At 41.4% G+C, this 17,060-nt stretch overlaps 1 protein-coding gene across 5 annotated transcripts in view; it reads left to right on the top strand.

Moving 5' to 3' along the window:
• The window catches only part of PBX1 (PBX homeobox 1), a 284,693-nt gene that overhangs the window by 163,899 nt on the left and 103,734 nt on the right, over positions 1–17,060 (top strand). The window lies entirely within an intron of this gene.

Below are 17,060 nucleotides of genomic sequence, written 5' to 3' on the forward strand. Positions count from 1 at the left end.
CCACAATCTTCCCCCCACGTTGTCTCCAAATGTATCCATGTTCTACCTTTCCCTTCTCCTTCCTGTGAGATACTCCCCTTCTTATATGAAGGTGATTCGTCTACCTGTGCCCCTTATGCTAGTCTCTTCTCTCTTCTGGTCCTTGGCTTTATCCTTGGCTCTGTTTGTCTTCTGTGTCTTCATGGGCATTCTTAAGTCCTTTCTAAGTTATAGGAACCTTCCTGTGGCTCCGTCTTTCTGTAGCTACATAGTCTTTGCCTTCCTCATATCATTCAAATGCTTGCTGATAGAATTCTCCCTCTAATCTTTCTCAGCCTGCTTCAGTTTCCCTTTGCCTCCATCCTTAGACTGTTCTAGAAAATGGCACTAAAGCCCCACAGCTGCTTGAATGTAGTGTGTAATTTTCAGTCCTCATCTTATTGGACTTCTGCCTTGGCTGTGTTTAGCACTTTTCTTCATGACCTCTTCTCAGAAGCTGTACTCCCTTGGCTTTTATGATTCTGAATGATTTTGTTCCCCTTTAATGGGCTTCTCTTTCTCCCTCAGACCCGTAGATACTGCTATTTCTCTAGAGTTCCAACCTCAGATGGACTACAGAAGGACTTCATTCTACATACTTGTTGGGTGATCCCATTGATCTCAGGGTGTTTGCGACTCACCAGGTGGACTAAGAACTCCCTGATGCGAGGCCATGTGTCTCATTCACTCTTGTATCCCACAGAGATACAGTACCACCATTATCCAGTGGTGTCTCCTGCTTGCTGGACAATGGAACCCTGGGTCATGTGCATCTTTGGGTACCCAGCAGGGCAACTTTCAAGAGTCTAGCTTGTTCCCAGTGCCGCCTTTATTCTTACACAGGAGGATATTTCTGTTGTGGTGAGGCAGGTCTTCGTGTCATCTAAGAAAATCCCAGAACTAGAATCATTTCAAAGTCGGGTTCAAAGATCTTTTCTGATTGTGAAATTCCAAAAGATGCATTGTTGGTGCAGAAAAAGAATACTGGAATATGTGCTACCATCTGTTTATAAAGAGTAACCTGCTTGTACATAAGTAAGGTCGTCTTCAAATTGACAGAAGGATACTGCTTAAACATAAAGGGAACCTTAATTTGGGACTGAAGAAACATTGAGATGAGTTTTTTTTTCCCTCTATCCAATTAAGTTTTTCAATAAATTAGAAAAGAAAAACTGTTAAACAGCTTTATACTTGAATTAATTATAAGTGAGATTTTAACTTTCTTGAAATATTTTAAAATCTTAACGAAACCTGATTATCAATTAAAGGAAAATAACTTTTACACAATTAAAATGCACTGTAAAAAATAGACCCTTTTTTTGTGTTTGTTTCTTGCTGTGACCACAGAAATACTCTCCTTAGATTTTTTCTTTAGTTGACTCATTTGCTGATGGATTATTGGGCTTTATCGTGCACGTGCAAGTCCTCACATACTGTGTACTGCTGTGTTTGTGTCATTGTGGATTCGTTATGATGTGTGCTTGTATTTTTCACTGTGCATTTGCAGATCGTAATTTTAATGGACGTTCAGTTGTATGCCATTTCAGTGGGCATGCACTTTATGTACAGCACTAATAACATCAGATGCCAGTACTCTATATTTTGAAGTTATCTCCTTTCTCATTTTCTCCTGGAATTTTGTTGTAAGAAGTGTAGTATTATAGGTCCCGATTACCAGTAATGGTTTGAGGGAGGCACTTCTTGTATATCATGGACCAAAGTCAACGTCAGGGGACAACTCATTTGCATGTTTAAAATACAGAAAATATGAAAACTGCAATGCTAAATTACTTAAATACATCCTATTACTTCTTGTCTGAATAATTAATTTCATGATTTGAATTTCTCTTTCAATGTGATTTTGTTTTACAAGTCATCACCATCAGATGATGTGTTTGCCACGATCCACCACGTACTGATTCTTGAAGTTTAGGGGTTGAGTGTCTTTTCCCCATTATATGATATGGCTATCATATAAGGGGTTGACTTAACCAACACTTTTTGAATGCCTGTTGTATGTCACTCACAGTACTAGGCCCTGCGGATAACATGGTGTTCAATGACCTGTACTAATGAATTATCGTGTGATAAAATTAATAATATACCATTACCAAGAGTAACAAAGTTTGACACATTGAACATTTTTTCTCTTGTGGCAGTATTTACTTAGGTGCTTAGACAGCTTGTAAAGGGCGAAGGATGGAAAGATGAAATTCTATACGATGGTACTGTGACCTGGAGTGGGAATATTCATGGGGCTGCCTTTTTGCCAATGAAGTCAGTTACTTTAGGAATATCTCTAAAGTAAGGAAACGTGGAATAAAGAAATAATGTCATGACATTATTTTCCGAGTTGGATAGCAAGAGCTATAGATACTAGGTGAAAAGTGAAACAGAGATTCTAAAAGCTTCTGTAATTCATTAATGCTATTACAAAAGTATTCATTTTCAGTTAAAATTTAATTTAAATGCTTAATTTGTTTCATTGTATGTATTATGCAGTTATTTACATTATATTGCATAAGCTGTAAACATACACCATAGCTTTAGCTCATCTCTGTTCCAATCACAATACAAATATATTCCATCTTTGCAACGCCTCGATCATTTGAAAAGATAAATATTCCTTTTGTAAAATGAAGTATTTAGATAGAAGTACTCATTCAACACTTGGCAGCGTAGAATTTATTGATTGCTTGGAGAGGCCAAAAATAAACCTGCACAGGGGGGCGCCTGGGTGGCTCAGTCGTTAAACGTCTGCCTTCAGCTCAGGTCATGATCCCAGGGTCCTGGGATCGAGCCCCACATCAGGCTCCCGCGGGAGGCCTGCTTCTCCCTCTCCCACTCCCCCCTGCTTGTGTTCCCTCTCTTGCTGTGTCTCTCTCTGTCAAATAAATAAAATCTTTAAAAAAATAAAAAAAATAGAAATAAATAAACCTGCACAGATATGCATAATCTAGATACAGTGAGATTAAATTCTGTATGTTATTACGTATGTATAGGATGCGTATGTTTTTGCACTTTGGAAATTTGTTGTAAATATTAATAGACCCACGTGTGCCTATATGCGTGTGCTTATGTCCGCGTGTATGGAATCTCAGCGATGTGTGCAAGGGCCTCACCGCAGATAGTGGGAACAAAGCTGAAGAGCAAGAGGGAGAAGGAAAGAGAATAGTGATTAAGCCAGCATTGTTCTATCCGATCCCCGGCTGCCTGCTATTATTTTCGAGCATTTGAAGAGGAAACATACTCATTTAGCTTTCAGAACGAATGACTTTAATAAGGGCAGAGCGGAGAGGTGGGGTAGCAGTGATGACTGGGGAGGCCCATCAGGGCTCCCCCTAAGGCCATTCCGTCAGAGCCGAGGACCACATGACCGTTAACTCTGCAATCAGGACAAGTTTTCAACATTCCGGGGTATCCTTCAATGGCAGAAAGAGCCATTCGGAGTCAAGAGAAGATGTATATCAGCAGTAATTGGATTCGGGCCAAGGCTCTTAGGACAGTGTTATCTACGGTGAGGGTATGGGAGGCGCTGGGCAGAGCACGGCAAGTGGGCTTCGAGCCACAGCCCAGGGAGCAGTGGCTGGTACGGGCCACAGGGAGGGACAGTGGTGACACACCAGAGCTGTTGGTTTGCCCAGGAGTCAGCGTGGCCTGTCTGTGGGTGTAAGCAATCCTCCAGGTTTCTGAATGTCCTGCGGGACGCAACTTCGGGCTCAACGGACGAGGCCGCCCCAGTTGTACTTGACTAGACAAAGCTATTTAAGGCCTGAAAGTGCCCCCATCCAGCCCCCTCCACGGCTGCCCCCTCCCTTCCCTTCACCCTGACTACTTCATTACAATCTGCCTTCAGGCCGGAATTGCCCTGCTTAAGCCTCAAATCATTATAATTACCATTATTAGAAATAGCTGCGGGGGAGGCGTTGGAACACCAAGTAAAAAATGTGTGAGTGTGTCCGCTAGGCCTGGAATCACTCCTTTTGAGCTCAGGGACCACGAGGCATGAGGGTTCCACCAAAGCCAGCTAATGCGACGGCTGTCAGCTCCACTCACCCCACCTGTCAAGAGGGGGATGCGGTGGGGTTCATTTTTTTAATTGACACCTTCCTCTCTCATTCCACGCTCTCTCGTCTCAATCTAATTCCCCCTTTCATCTTCCTTCTTTGAGAGGAATCCATTCCTCTGCTACCCGAATAAAGAGAAGGGAAAAAGCCACATGAGGAATAATGACATATGCATTATCCTCCAGAAAAGACACAGGTTTGTAAGAAAGGCACAAGCCAGGAAATGCAGCGAAAGTCAGAAAAATAATTGTCAACCTAATATGAGGCAGACAAGATGGACAGATGGAGGAGAGAGAGACACAAAGTCAGTGAGGCAGAGTGGGAAGGAGAGGAGAGAGGCTTGCTGGACCATCAGAGGGGGAAGAGAGGATGAAAACATTGTGTTTCTCAGTGTCCGGTTTCCTTCTGTCCCTCTTGAGGCGAAGCCCAGAGCTTCATACGGGGAAACCAGAGAATGGAATCCCGTGTGAATGCCCGTGTGAGTTTTCAGCTCCTAGGAAGGACAGCCTGTAGGTATTCACGAGCCTTATGAGGTGAAATGGGAGGTAATGTCGTTGACCGAGATACAAGGAGACTAGGAAGAAAGGGAGGTGTCCACATGGATTCTACCCAACAGTTGCGACTCAGGACCTCCCTGGCCTTGACTTTGGGCAGCCCTGAGAAATGTGGCCACTCTGTGTTTTCTCTGCACCTGATGGCAGAGCCCCCCGAGGAAAGCTCCTTCCGTGAGCCTGGGCCTCTTAAGCTCTCAGGGCCCTGCATGATGGTTTGCTTCAAGTTAGATTGACATGCATCACATGTGACATTAGTGCTATTGAAAGGTAGAGTGGATCAGCCCCCTAAATTAAGAAATAAAGCAGGATGAAGTTAAGGATATAAGTCAGAGTCTGTATTTCAGTATTGAAGTATGAATGTTGCTGCTTTTTTCTCTTTTTTTTTAGTTTTTATTTTTAATCAACTTGAGGTATAATTTACATAAATAAATGCACTTTTATGTGTACAGTTTGATGAGTTTTGACAAATGTGTGGATCTCCCCCAATCACCGCTCCAATTAAGATAGAGAACTTTTCTGTCACCCCAAGAAGTTGCCTCATGCCCCTTTTACAGCTCCCCCACCCCACCCCACACACACCATCCTTGCCCCTGGCAATCACCTTTCTGTCACTATGGTATAGTTTCTCTCTCCTAGAATTTCATATAAATGAAATTATATAGAATGTAGTTTTTTGTGTCAGGCTTCTTATAAAATTATAAAAATAGTATTTTGAGATGCACCCACATTGATGCTTGGCTCAGAAATGTGTTCCTTTTGTTGCTGAGCATGATTTCATTGTGGGAAAATACCACAATTTGTTTATTCATTCATCCATTGATGGACATTTGGATCATTTCCAGTGTGCAGTTCTTATGAATAAAGCTACCATGAGCATTTGTGCACAGATCTTTGTATGACACAGATTTTCCCTTCTCTTAGGTAAACACCCAGGACTTACACTCTTCAGTCATAGAGTAACTTTATATTTAATTTTATAAGAACTACCACACTGTTTTCCAAAGCGGTTATACCTCTCGCTCTTCTTAAGACCATACCATCTTTTCCACAAAGGAAAAATTAGATGAGATTTTATTTACAGTAATAGAAATAGGCCAGTTGATACGGACTTCTCGTATTCTATAAAGCTGTCTTTATGCTCTGATGAATAGTTCGTATTATTCCATTTTTAAAATTAAGTAACTTTGAGCGGCGACTGGGTGGCTCAGTCAGTTGAGCATCCGACTGTTGATTTCTGCTCAGGTCGCGATCTTGCGGTCGTGAGATGGAGCCCCGCATCAGGCTCAGCACGCTCAGTGTAAAGTCTGCTTGGAGTTCTCTCTCCCTCTCTCTTTGCCCCTCCCCCACCCACGTGCTCTCTTATTAATTAATTAAAATTAAATTAAGTGACATTAAAATAAAACCCCCATTCCTAAAATCCACAGGTCTTAATAATTGGTCTAGTTGAATTGTGCAGTTATTTAAGGAAACATGAAAACAGGGTTCTGCTATGCATTGTGTTCCCTGGCCCCATTTCTCACCTTCTGCAGGAAACCTTTTCCGAAGGGCTCCCTCATTTCTCATTCCTTCAACTATTATTTATGTAAATTTTACTGCAGTGCCGTCTGGTTTGGACAATATTTTTATAACTATTCCATTGTCTCTAGCTGGGGTGACGGTTGGTCTCTTTAGTGGCATCAGTTTTGGTAGAGGTCCCTTACAGACCAGGAGCATGTTTTCTCCTCTTCCTACTCAACCATGCCGCTTACGAATGTCACGCATACCATAGGTGCTCAATAAATTCTTCAGTACGCGAAATTGGTCCCCAGAAGCCGTAGTTCAAAAACCCACTACCGCTCTGTCATCTAAGGTAACATATCTTGAATAACGTGGGTCCCCCTGATGTCAGTCACGACCTTACACTCATGCCTACTCCGTCTAGGTGCTTTGTACTCTGTAACCTCCTCACCTGCTCCTGTGCTTTAAGTGGGCTCCACTTGCCACTCCCTGCCTTTTGAGTAAATAATCACGTGATAAAGCTCAAGAAATATTTGGTTGCAGGTTTTATTTTCCACCTCAGCTGCTGATGTGTTACCTAGCAGGCTGTATTCTACACAGTGCTTGGTTCTCTCGCACAGCTTGTGGTAAGTGAAATTATTCCGAGATTCAATGAATACCTGCTATTGAGCAGCTTCCCTAACCACCCAAACTGGTCTTTTGTTAGTGGTTATTGAGAGGATTGTCACAGCCATTGACCTACTCAGTTTTACTTCAAAAGAAATGAGCATTTTTCTTCCCCTTTTATTTCTAAAAGCAGTTATGGCAATTTGCTTAAATTGCTGTCTTTAAAAGTTTAGATGATTATACTTTTTCCCCCCTCTTGCCTTTTTTCTTCCTTTTCATTTAAGTTGCACAGTGCCGTCTCTTTTTTCTGGGATTGGACACAGTTTCTGCTGCCGCTTTTATGAAGTAACTCTGCGTGTATGTGTGTGTGTGTGTGTTTCCTTGCACATTAGTGTTCATTTACCTGAGACTCAGACAAAATAGGTTATATTGAAATATTTGAGTAACATTTTATATTTTAATTATAGGGTCCATTTCTTTAGGCACAAAGAGCAGAGTTCTGTAGCTTAAAATACATGTAACTGCACCTCATGGAAAGCCTCCATTTCTTTGGGGAGAAAGATGGGGTAGCTACTGGCCTCTGATGTAAGAGTAAGCGAGGTAAGTTCTGTTTGAAAGATTTTTGTATCCGAAGAAGAGACAGTTTGATATAAATACGAGGAGAGGAAATAAAAGTTCCAAGGGAAGGACTGACTAGGAATGGGTATTCAGGGAAGAGTGGGGTGGTGATGGAATCCTGCGGCCTGTTGGCGGAGGCCAAGAGCATCCTAGCCACTGATTCAACAGCATAGGTTCAGTTTCCGTGGGTCACAGGTTGACTGTGGCCACAAAGCATATTGAGCCATTATTGCATGCCGTGTGCTTTCTATGTGTTGAGCCATATGATGGAGAAAATATATTCTAAAAGTATGGAAAGGATGAAAAATACGGAAAAGACTCCGTTCTGTCTTCAGAGAACTCACAGGGTGTGGTCATAAACTTGATGACCAGTAGCAATAGTTATATTGCAAATAGGTGACTATGTTAGAGAGAGGACCAGTGGATGAAAAAAACAAACTTGTGACTAATTTGGGGTGGGCGGGAGAGAACCACAAAGCTCAGACCCCAGTAGTGTTTTGTAAATTTATGTAATACGGAATTAGTATACTTACTGAGTACTTGATATGTACCAGCGATTTGTGTAAGGTACTTGGGAGTCAAATGTGGGCTCATTAATCAATTTGCAAAATACTGAATATGTATCTATTATGTGCTGAGCATGAATAAGACCTTCATTATCTTTGCTCTCAAGGAACTCACAGTTTGTATAACAGATATATAATCAGCTCTTTTTAGTACATAATAAGTGCTACATAACATAAATATTTGCAAAATTCTGTCGGAAGGCAGAAAAGGAAAAATTATTGATATTGATATTGATATTTGATCACTGTCACTAGATATAGGGTAAAGATTTCAAAACCATCAGACTTGGAACATTATTAAATATTGCAGGTAGAACTAGAAAGGTTTAACAAGAGAAGATCTGACAAGAGCTGGTAATTTATGTATTTGTGAGTGTTGGTGCTGGTGCCGGAAAGGGCTGATTCTTCCTCTTCTTTGCTACTATGTGGTATTAATAGTTTTACTCAGGTGTATACCGAGAGACACATTTTCTAAGACATTAGCAGAAAAGTTGGCCAAGTAGTCTCTGTGTCTGTTTAAGGCACATGGAGTGAGAAAAGCCCCCGTGGGCCATCAGGAACATATCTCTGGATTCAGTGGGCCAGGAGGGCATTTTGGCAATTTCTCCTTAGTGATCCAGAATTTGTATGATTTAGATGTATGGTTTTACTATTCCAAAAGATGCTGGACAGATTTCCAAGGTTATAAATTGCAATTCCTGTTAACAAGCAGCCAGAAAGTGTCCTATAAGTAAAATGTACTTCAGATCCAAGAGTGAAAGAATGATGGTGTAGTAGATCAGAGTCTTTCGCTCCTGTCATTTAAATGTAGTATCTGTACCAGGAAGTAACTGCAGAAATGGGCTGTGGGTCCCTGTTGGTTGCACAGGTAGGATGGTAGCCAACCTCTTTTTTTTTTTTCTTTTTCACTATACTGCTCTAATAAATGGTGAGAGTGTTTTAATAATTCCCCTGGCCACCATTGTAGTTATGATCTCTAGATGAAGACAACGATGTGAAGCTGCTGTCCTAGGAGGCTGTAGTCAGCATGTGTGTGTGCATGCGTGTGTGTGTGTGTGTGCATACACACGTATGCTTGATTTATGAACCACCAAAGCCACAGTGAAGTACTAGTGTGAAAATCACCTACATTAGCAGCAAAGAAATGTCATCATCAATTCCAAGAGAGACTTATAAACTCGGAGCTAACAGCCATTGGTTTAATTCTTTTAAAGTAGAAATTTCTTTAACCTTTCTAGGCGAAACCATATCCCATCTGGAAAAAATGCAAATTTATGGGCAAGAAGAAAAGCTGAGAGTTGTAGTTTTCATTTAAGAGCCAAATAAAAATTACCCATCTTTGAAAGACAGTCTTCCAGGGAGTCTTGAAGAGAAAAGTACCTTTTCTACTCACAGTGCAATCAATTGTAGAGAAACTCCGGAATAGGGAACCCTGCAGATACTTGATATTTGTTCTATCCTAGGTAGGGGGAGAAAAGTCTTCAAAGCCTTCAACTGTGGGGTATCCAAGTTGCTTATGGACTGGAGGATCCATCATGTATTCAACACTGAGGATCACAAAAATGGATTTCGAGTATAGTAGGAAACTCCTGCTAAGCAGTGAATGAATGAATGAAAAACTGATACATTGAAGCCAGTATCTACATTAGAACTCAGGTATGGGCTCGAGGAAACTGCTGTGTAAAAACAGTCCATTTTTAACTAACCTTGTAAATCACTGACTTAAAAAAAAAAAATAAAGAAATCAGAGAGCTGCAGCTTGACTCAAGAAAAAAAAAAAAAAAAAGACCACATGGAAATCATTTTAACCAAATTTGGGCTTATATTTAGAGATCTACAGACTGGGCCTTAATAGTCCTAGCCAGCTTGCAGTTTGGAAATGCTAGAGGCACAGCTTCTGAAAGTGACTGTAGAGCACTTGACAGTGATGAATGCGAAGTGGTAATGAGTAACTTCATCACAGAGCGGAGATGTCATGGCTTTGCATGCCACTTACTGGACGGAAGGAGTGGCACCAGGCCTTGGCTCCAATAATAGGATCGACTTTCCCAAGCAGCATGTAAGCCAGTGAAAAAGATGCCTCAGGGGCCAAGACCAGTGATGGAGCAAAGTCAGAGAAGCCAGCTAACCTCAGGGGGGCGCTCTGGGTGGGACCAGAGCTGTTGCCTCCTTCCACACAAACATCCAATCAATGGCATCATAATGAGATGACCATAATAATAGTCATATTTATTGCCATGATAACAAATTTGATAACGGTTCCATTGATCTGTTTTGTTCACTTCCTTCCCACTAGAATGTCCGTCTCGGTTGACTCTGACATGCTGAATTGTTCCTTTTTCCTTTCCTTCTTTCTCAATCTCTCACTCTCTTGTATTTAATAAGATATCCTTAGGACTCAAGGATCCAACACTCCTAACCCTCACTACCCACTATCTTGATCTTTTTGCTAGAAAACTTACTTCCCTCTGCTGCTGTTGGAAATAAATGATATATGTCCCACCTGCACTTCAGCACAGCCTATGTGCTAGGCCCTCGGAATTTATTAGGTGGTATCTGCGAGGCTGTGCATCATCTTTCATATATTTTTCCAAAATTGATTCCAAAGAAATCCAGGATTCTCTTAGACAGTTTAGCGACCCTGTATTACTAAGCATTAGATCTGTCTGCTGGCAACATTTAAAAAAAAAAAAAAATGGTGGCTTAAATAAGATCTTGTGGAATAGAATTCCAGAAGTGAGTCATCAGAGAATCAGGGGCCTTAGAAAGCCATCATTCTGCATTGAATTTCCATCCTCAAGATCCCCTCATAATTTAGCATTACTGCTGGATTTCCAGCCATCTCATCAATGTTCCAGGAAGTAAGGAAGGGTGGAGAAGGTTAGGAAGGGCATACTTCTCATCTAAATTATTCCTTTAAGGAGCCTTCTTTTTTTTTTTTTTTTTTTAAGATTTTATTTATTTATTTGACAGAGCGAGACATAGCGAGAGAGGGAACACAAGCAGGGGGAGTAGGAGAGGGAGAAGCAGGCTTCCCCGCGGAGCAGGGAGCCCGATGTGGGGCTTGATCCCAGGGTCCTGGGATCACGACCTGAGCCGAAGGCAGACGCTTAACAACTGAGCCACCCAGGCGCTCCGAAGGAGCCTTCTTAAAACCTCCCATATATATTATTATCCAGGACTTAGTCCCATGACCATTGCTAGCTTCAAGGAAGCCTGAGAATGTAATCATTTGCCTGGGCATATTTTCTAAGTACATTGGATTTCTTGTTTCTAAGGATGAAAAGGTAGCATGGGGATGGGCTAGGCAACGAGAAGTCTGAGGGGATGGATTGTAAGGACTTGTATTAATCTTGATGACTTGATTTCACATTTGTTCCATACACCAGAAGATAACACCGGGACGTGGGGGTCACAGAACATCAGAGAGGCATGGCAGAATTTCAGAAATACCGGAAGACACAGGCAAACCATACCCGTGTTCGACACCAAGTTGAAATCAGAAATTCAAAGTAACGAATGTGACTGACTCAATAGTAGATTATGTTTCCTAGGCTCATTTCTAGCCTAATCTTATAACTTTAGAAGATTCCCTCTTCTCTATTCTATAGTTCTTTACTTCTTTGTGTTTGGATTGAAACATCACAAATCGTCTGTACTTACTACTGAAGAACTTCCAGCCACAACACCTTGTATGTGTCCAGTGAGCAAATAGTTACTGAACACAGCTCTCATGTGAAGTAACCGTAACACTCATGGTCGTTCTGATGTAATCATATAGCCTCCATACCCAGTGTCTTTTAGATCCGTTGCTTTCTTGGATCCTTCCAACAACCCTGTAGGGCTAAGGGTAGTGTCTCATATGTGGGAAAACATCCTGATCTGTCTAGTTCAGTTCTGCTTCCCCAGTAGCTACAACAGTGCCTGGTATATGACAGTCCTCCAGTAAATAATTTCTCCCTCTCTTCCATAGTCACTGCATGCTCAGAGGTGAAAGGTTAATAAACAGAGGTTGTACACATGCCCTCTACTCTGAGGGAGCTGTTGACCAGGAGGCGGGAGATAAATAGGTAATCTGAGGAGAGTTTATTCATCAGCATGGGTGGAAATTTCACATGGGTCCCAAATCTTAGTTGAGCTGTTTGGTCTAATGTCATATCTAAGAAGATAGGGTGTGTGGGGACGGGGAGGGGGGGGATGGGTGCAGGGTGGGGGGAAGAGAGGGATGGCATCTTGGCTGATTACCTGTCATCTGCAAGACTCTATTCCATATAATATACCAAGCTCACAAGGCAATATTTTTAGTCTCTACACCGCACTTAGATGGTAGTACTTTGTTATCTACACCAGACTTGCAGGTTAATATTTTCTATTCTCATTTTAAAGATGGAGAAACTGAGTCTGAGAGAGGAAGAAAGTCGCTCAAGGTCAACATATCTAGTCAATGGCAAAGCTGATATTAAGATCCATATTCTCTTCCATGGCGCCACATTGGCTCTCCAAGGAAAAATATCAAAGCAGGACACTTAAACTTTACAGTGAAAAATAGAAGGAAAGCACGGGCCACAGACTGAGCAATGGCCTGGAAATTAGAATGACTGAATTCTGTCTTTCCCTCGATGCTGCCCTGGGACGTGTCTTTATCATCCCACACTGTCTGTTGAAAGTGCTTTGTAAAGGATCGAGCCTTTATTATACAAATCCTATTTTATCTTCATAATAACAGTTATATCTACACCTACACTACTGCCCTTATCAAATTGAGCTAATAATATTGTTTCTTGGCCAAAGTGATGCAATAATTAATGTGTTGGGAAGTGCGTAGAGAACCACAGATGAGGTGCCTCACGGCTTGTCAACATGGTCAATTTGTAAAGTGGTTTTGCATCTTCTCGTTGAGCTGCATCCTCTACATTTAAAGCACCCAAAGAAAGGAGTAGTAATAGTAACAATATCAACTCAATAGTCAGTAGTAGTAAACTTAGCCAGCCAGCTACAGGTGAGGCCAAAGGTTCGAAGCATTTTCTGCCAATTTACTCCTTCTGTGAAGTGTCTAATAAAGACATTAGCAGAGTGAGAGACCATCTGAGGTTAGACCTTTCTGAGAGCCTTTAGAAATCTCCTCCTGGATTCTGCTGCACGCCTTCATATGTGCATATATGACCCAGTGCCATTAATATCAATATCATATTCCTGCATTCCCTTCTCCTCTGGATACTGTTACTTTCCAGTCCAATCAGAGTTGACATTATTGAGTCACTTGCTTCTGAAGGATCCTGCCAATGGGCCTCCATCGCACATCCTAAATGTCAGCACTGAAACAGTCTCTCGCTGATCTGTTGTTGCCACATGGCCCTTGTCAGTGCCCAGGGAAGCATCTGATTATTTTCTGATAGAACAGTATAACATGTATATTTTTAGGTGACCATCCTAAGTACTTTGAAATAAAGTATTGAATCTACTTTTCCTAGAGCGAAAGAAAAGCTAAGAAAGTCAGCTTTTCAGGTATCGAAAGTATTCAGAATTATTTTTCCTATGCTTGACATTTTGGTGCAAGAGGTTCCTAATAGACAGCAAAGTATTGGGAAGCACTCTACTCACACGTCTTGGTCACTTAGCTGGGATTTGTAGGTAAAAGTGGTAACACGTAGTCAAACTCTTAAATGTAAGTTGAGAAAGTTCTGGTTAATAGTTGTCATTTTTTCTACGTATTTCCTGTGTAGATTTCTTACCAGCTCTCATGTTAGCGGCAATAGTTTTATATTGCTGTGATGTGCAGTTTCTCAGATTTTCTGCACAGGATTCCATGGGCTCCTCATGGATGCATGTGGTAACACGGGGTGGGGATGAGGTAAGGCGGGCAGGTGAGTTGGTACAGGATCTCACTTTTCTTCTGGAGTAGAGCTGCCTTGGTCTAATTTCCATATTGTGCTTCCAAATAATCCTAAAGAAGGATTTCATGTTTCACAAAACCCAAAACTCTTTTGAAAATCACTGTATTTTCTCATTTTATTATCTCCCCAAGTCTTTGAGAGGCTGTTGTTCTCTTTCTGCAGATGAGGAACTGAGGTGTAAGCAGATGGAGTTTGCAGGGAGCATCTAACTCAGAAGTTACTGAGGACCAGCTCAGATTCTGATCTGCTGACTCTAAATTTTACTTTCTTATCACTAAATTCAGCTGCCTTTTTCCAGATTTAAATACTAGTAAATTTGAGAATGATCTTTTTCCTTTTAGCAGATCCAGACTGTAAGGAGTACTATGTTTGTAACTCTCTTACTTATGTTAATGTGGCACCCGTGTGTGTGTGTGTGCATGCATGTGTGCGTGTACGTGTGTGTGTTGCACATATATATATATATTTGAAAGTACAAGAAGGGAGGGCAAAAGCTAGGACAAAGACAAGTGTGGTCATGTTTCTATTCTTGGCCTGTTATGGGTGTAATATGATAGTGCATTCTTTTTTTTTTTTTTAAGATTTTATTTATTTATTTGACAGAGAGAGACACAGCGAGAGAGGAAACACAAGCAGGGGGAGTAGGAGAGGGAGAAGCAGGCTTCCCCCCGAGCAGGGAGCCCGATGCGGGGCTCGATCCCAGGACCCTGGGATCATGACCTGAGCCGAAGGCAGACGCTTAACAACTGAGCCACCCAGGCGCCCCTTGATAGTGCATTCTTATATATTTTGTGTTCTGCTTGCTAGATCTTAGAACTGCCCTCGACTCTGTGTAACCACAAGCAAGTAACCGTACCTCTCTGAATCTTGAATGACCATGGGCACACTAGAAATGAAAGTATCTGCCACTTGCCACAGGAAGAATAGGCAAAGCAGGATTTTGTTTCCCATTTCTTCTTGGTCTGAGGAGTAGAGAGATTGTGAGATAATTAACCGTCCTTTGAGTGGAGACATTTGCTGGACCTTGGCGATGCTCAACTTGACCTGAGTTGTAGTGAGAGCAAGGAAAAGGACAAACTTCATAGCTGTGGAGGAATGGTGTTCCAAGACATGTTGGGATCAGACAGCTTTAGAATTTTGTTTAGATTGGAGCTTGACAGCTGGAAGATAAGGTTTACAAATCAGAGCAGAAATATTTCTTACTCCATCTCCTAATGTATACAGTGATCACAAGTAGTAAAATAATGTATGCCAAACAGCCCATGAAGAAAGGTCTATGCACCGTTTTAACTTCAAAACGAAGTTTAGCCAATGTGAGAAATTGCATGGGTACCATTCATTCCTTTTTTTTTTTTTTTTTTAATTTTTGTTTGGCAGCAAAAGTCAAGGTCATTGCTAATTACATAAATAGACCAGCAGGATTTGGGATGCAAAGTGTCAAACACTAAGAGCTTCAAATTCTTTATTCAAAATAGAAGATACAGGAAGACCATATCACACCATAAATAATAATTGTGTGATCAAAGATGTGTGTGTGTGTCTCCAGGGATAGCAGAGAGAGAGAGGCAGTTCATGGGGTTCACCTGACTTCCACTACTTCTTGATTCCTGTTTGCTGGCTTCTATAAGCAGTCATGTGTATCAGAGGACAGGCCAAGAGATAATTAAGTGGAAATAAGAACTCTTCAGAAAGAGGCAGCAAATCCTCCTAATCAATTCTGATTGCTGCTGGCTTGGTAGCCTAAGATCAGCGTAATAGTCATTAGAAGAGGTCATGGCGGGCTCTGTGACCTCGATCATCTAAGGTTAAATAATACGTCATTAGAAGGGTCAGTCAGAAAAGAGCAGATTTTTTCCCTGTGATTCACTTATTTTGCAGACACTTCTGGCTTCTTGGAAATTTCTGTCACAAATTTCAAATCTCACAGCAGAAATGTTTATACATTGCAGTTTCACTGAATTCAGAGGAAGCTCTCTTGGAGCTGATGAGAAGGCGGGGTTGTGGTCTTGGGGAGCAAACAGCCATGACATCTGTCCTTCACTCTGGATGAGGAGAAAGGTCACCTCATTGCAACACATTTTGTATGAGGATTTGAAAATATCATTCTAACCTTATGGGAGCCCCTCAGGATGGAGTGGGAATGCGGGTAGTCGTGGGGGATGGAGAAGACAGGAAGAAATCTTTCGCCACTTCAAGTAGGATCAGGAGTATGAGGAGGAAACTGGAAAGAAAACACTCACAACTCTATAATAGGTTTGATTTTAGCCTCACCTTGACGTTACGGAGTAGGTCTCACTCCCTCTGGGAAAACTTTTCAAGCCACCAAAAGTAGGGAAAATCAAGTATAGCTAAAGCCCTAAAATGTCCTTCCTTCTCTTCGTGATAATCCAGACAATATTAAAGCAGAACAGGAAATTGGAAAAATAAAAGAAAAAATACTGGTAGTCCTGTCCCCCCAAAACAGGAACACATTGCATATTTTAGTATTTTCCTTGTGATCCATTTGTAGACTGGTAATTAGATAGATAGATGGACAGATAGATATAGATTAGATAGCTAAAATTGGAACATATGCAAGTATCTTGCTTACTAACTTAACGAAACAGTATAGAGTTTTCCCATGTTGCTATATTACTTTCAAATAATTATTTTCAACAACTCTTTAATAGTCCTTAGAGTTTTTAAATTATTTCAAGTTTTTAAAGATTGTTTATTCATTTGAGAGAGAGAGAGCACACTCAGGGGGAGGGTCAGAGGGAAAGAATCTCGAGCCGACTCTGCACTGAGTATGGATCCTGATGGGGGGCTCGATCCCACAACCCTGAGATCATGATCTGAGCCAAAACCAAGAGTTGGATGCTTAACAGACTGAGCCTCCCAGTTGCCCCTCCTTAGATAGTTTTAAGGGTAATTGCCCTAAGAAATAGGTGAAAGTAATGATGAATAGCATTTATTATGAGTTCCTGGGCAGACACAGAGAGACAAAGATCTATTTTTGTTTTTCCTTCAAATTCTGCCAAAACCTGCTTGTCAGCCAAACAAAAGTGAGATGTTTGGTTTGAGTTGCTGGAGATTTTTGGTAGATTTGATCATTCACATGAGCTTGCTTTTGCTAAATAAGCTAGGCCTGGACCCTTTGACCACACCAAAAGCTTTCTACTAGAACATGAGCTAGAGGATGTTTGGGTGGATGGATGAGTGGATAGGAGGAGGGAATTAGTCTGTCTCTTTTCAAAGCAC

The sequence above is a fragment of the Mirounga leonina genome, unplaced genomic scaffold (genome assembly GCF_011800145.1).
Source record: "Mirounga leonina isolate KUSES-001 unplaced genomic scaffold, KU_Mleo_1.0 Mir_154, whole genome shotgun sequence".
NCBI lineage: Eukaryota > Metazoa > Chordata > Mammalia > Carnivora > Phocidae > Mirounga > Mirounga leonina.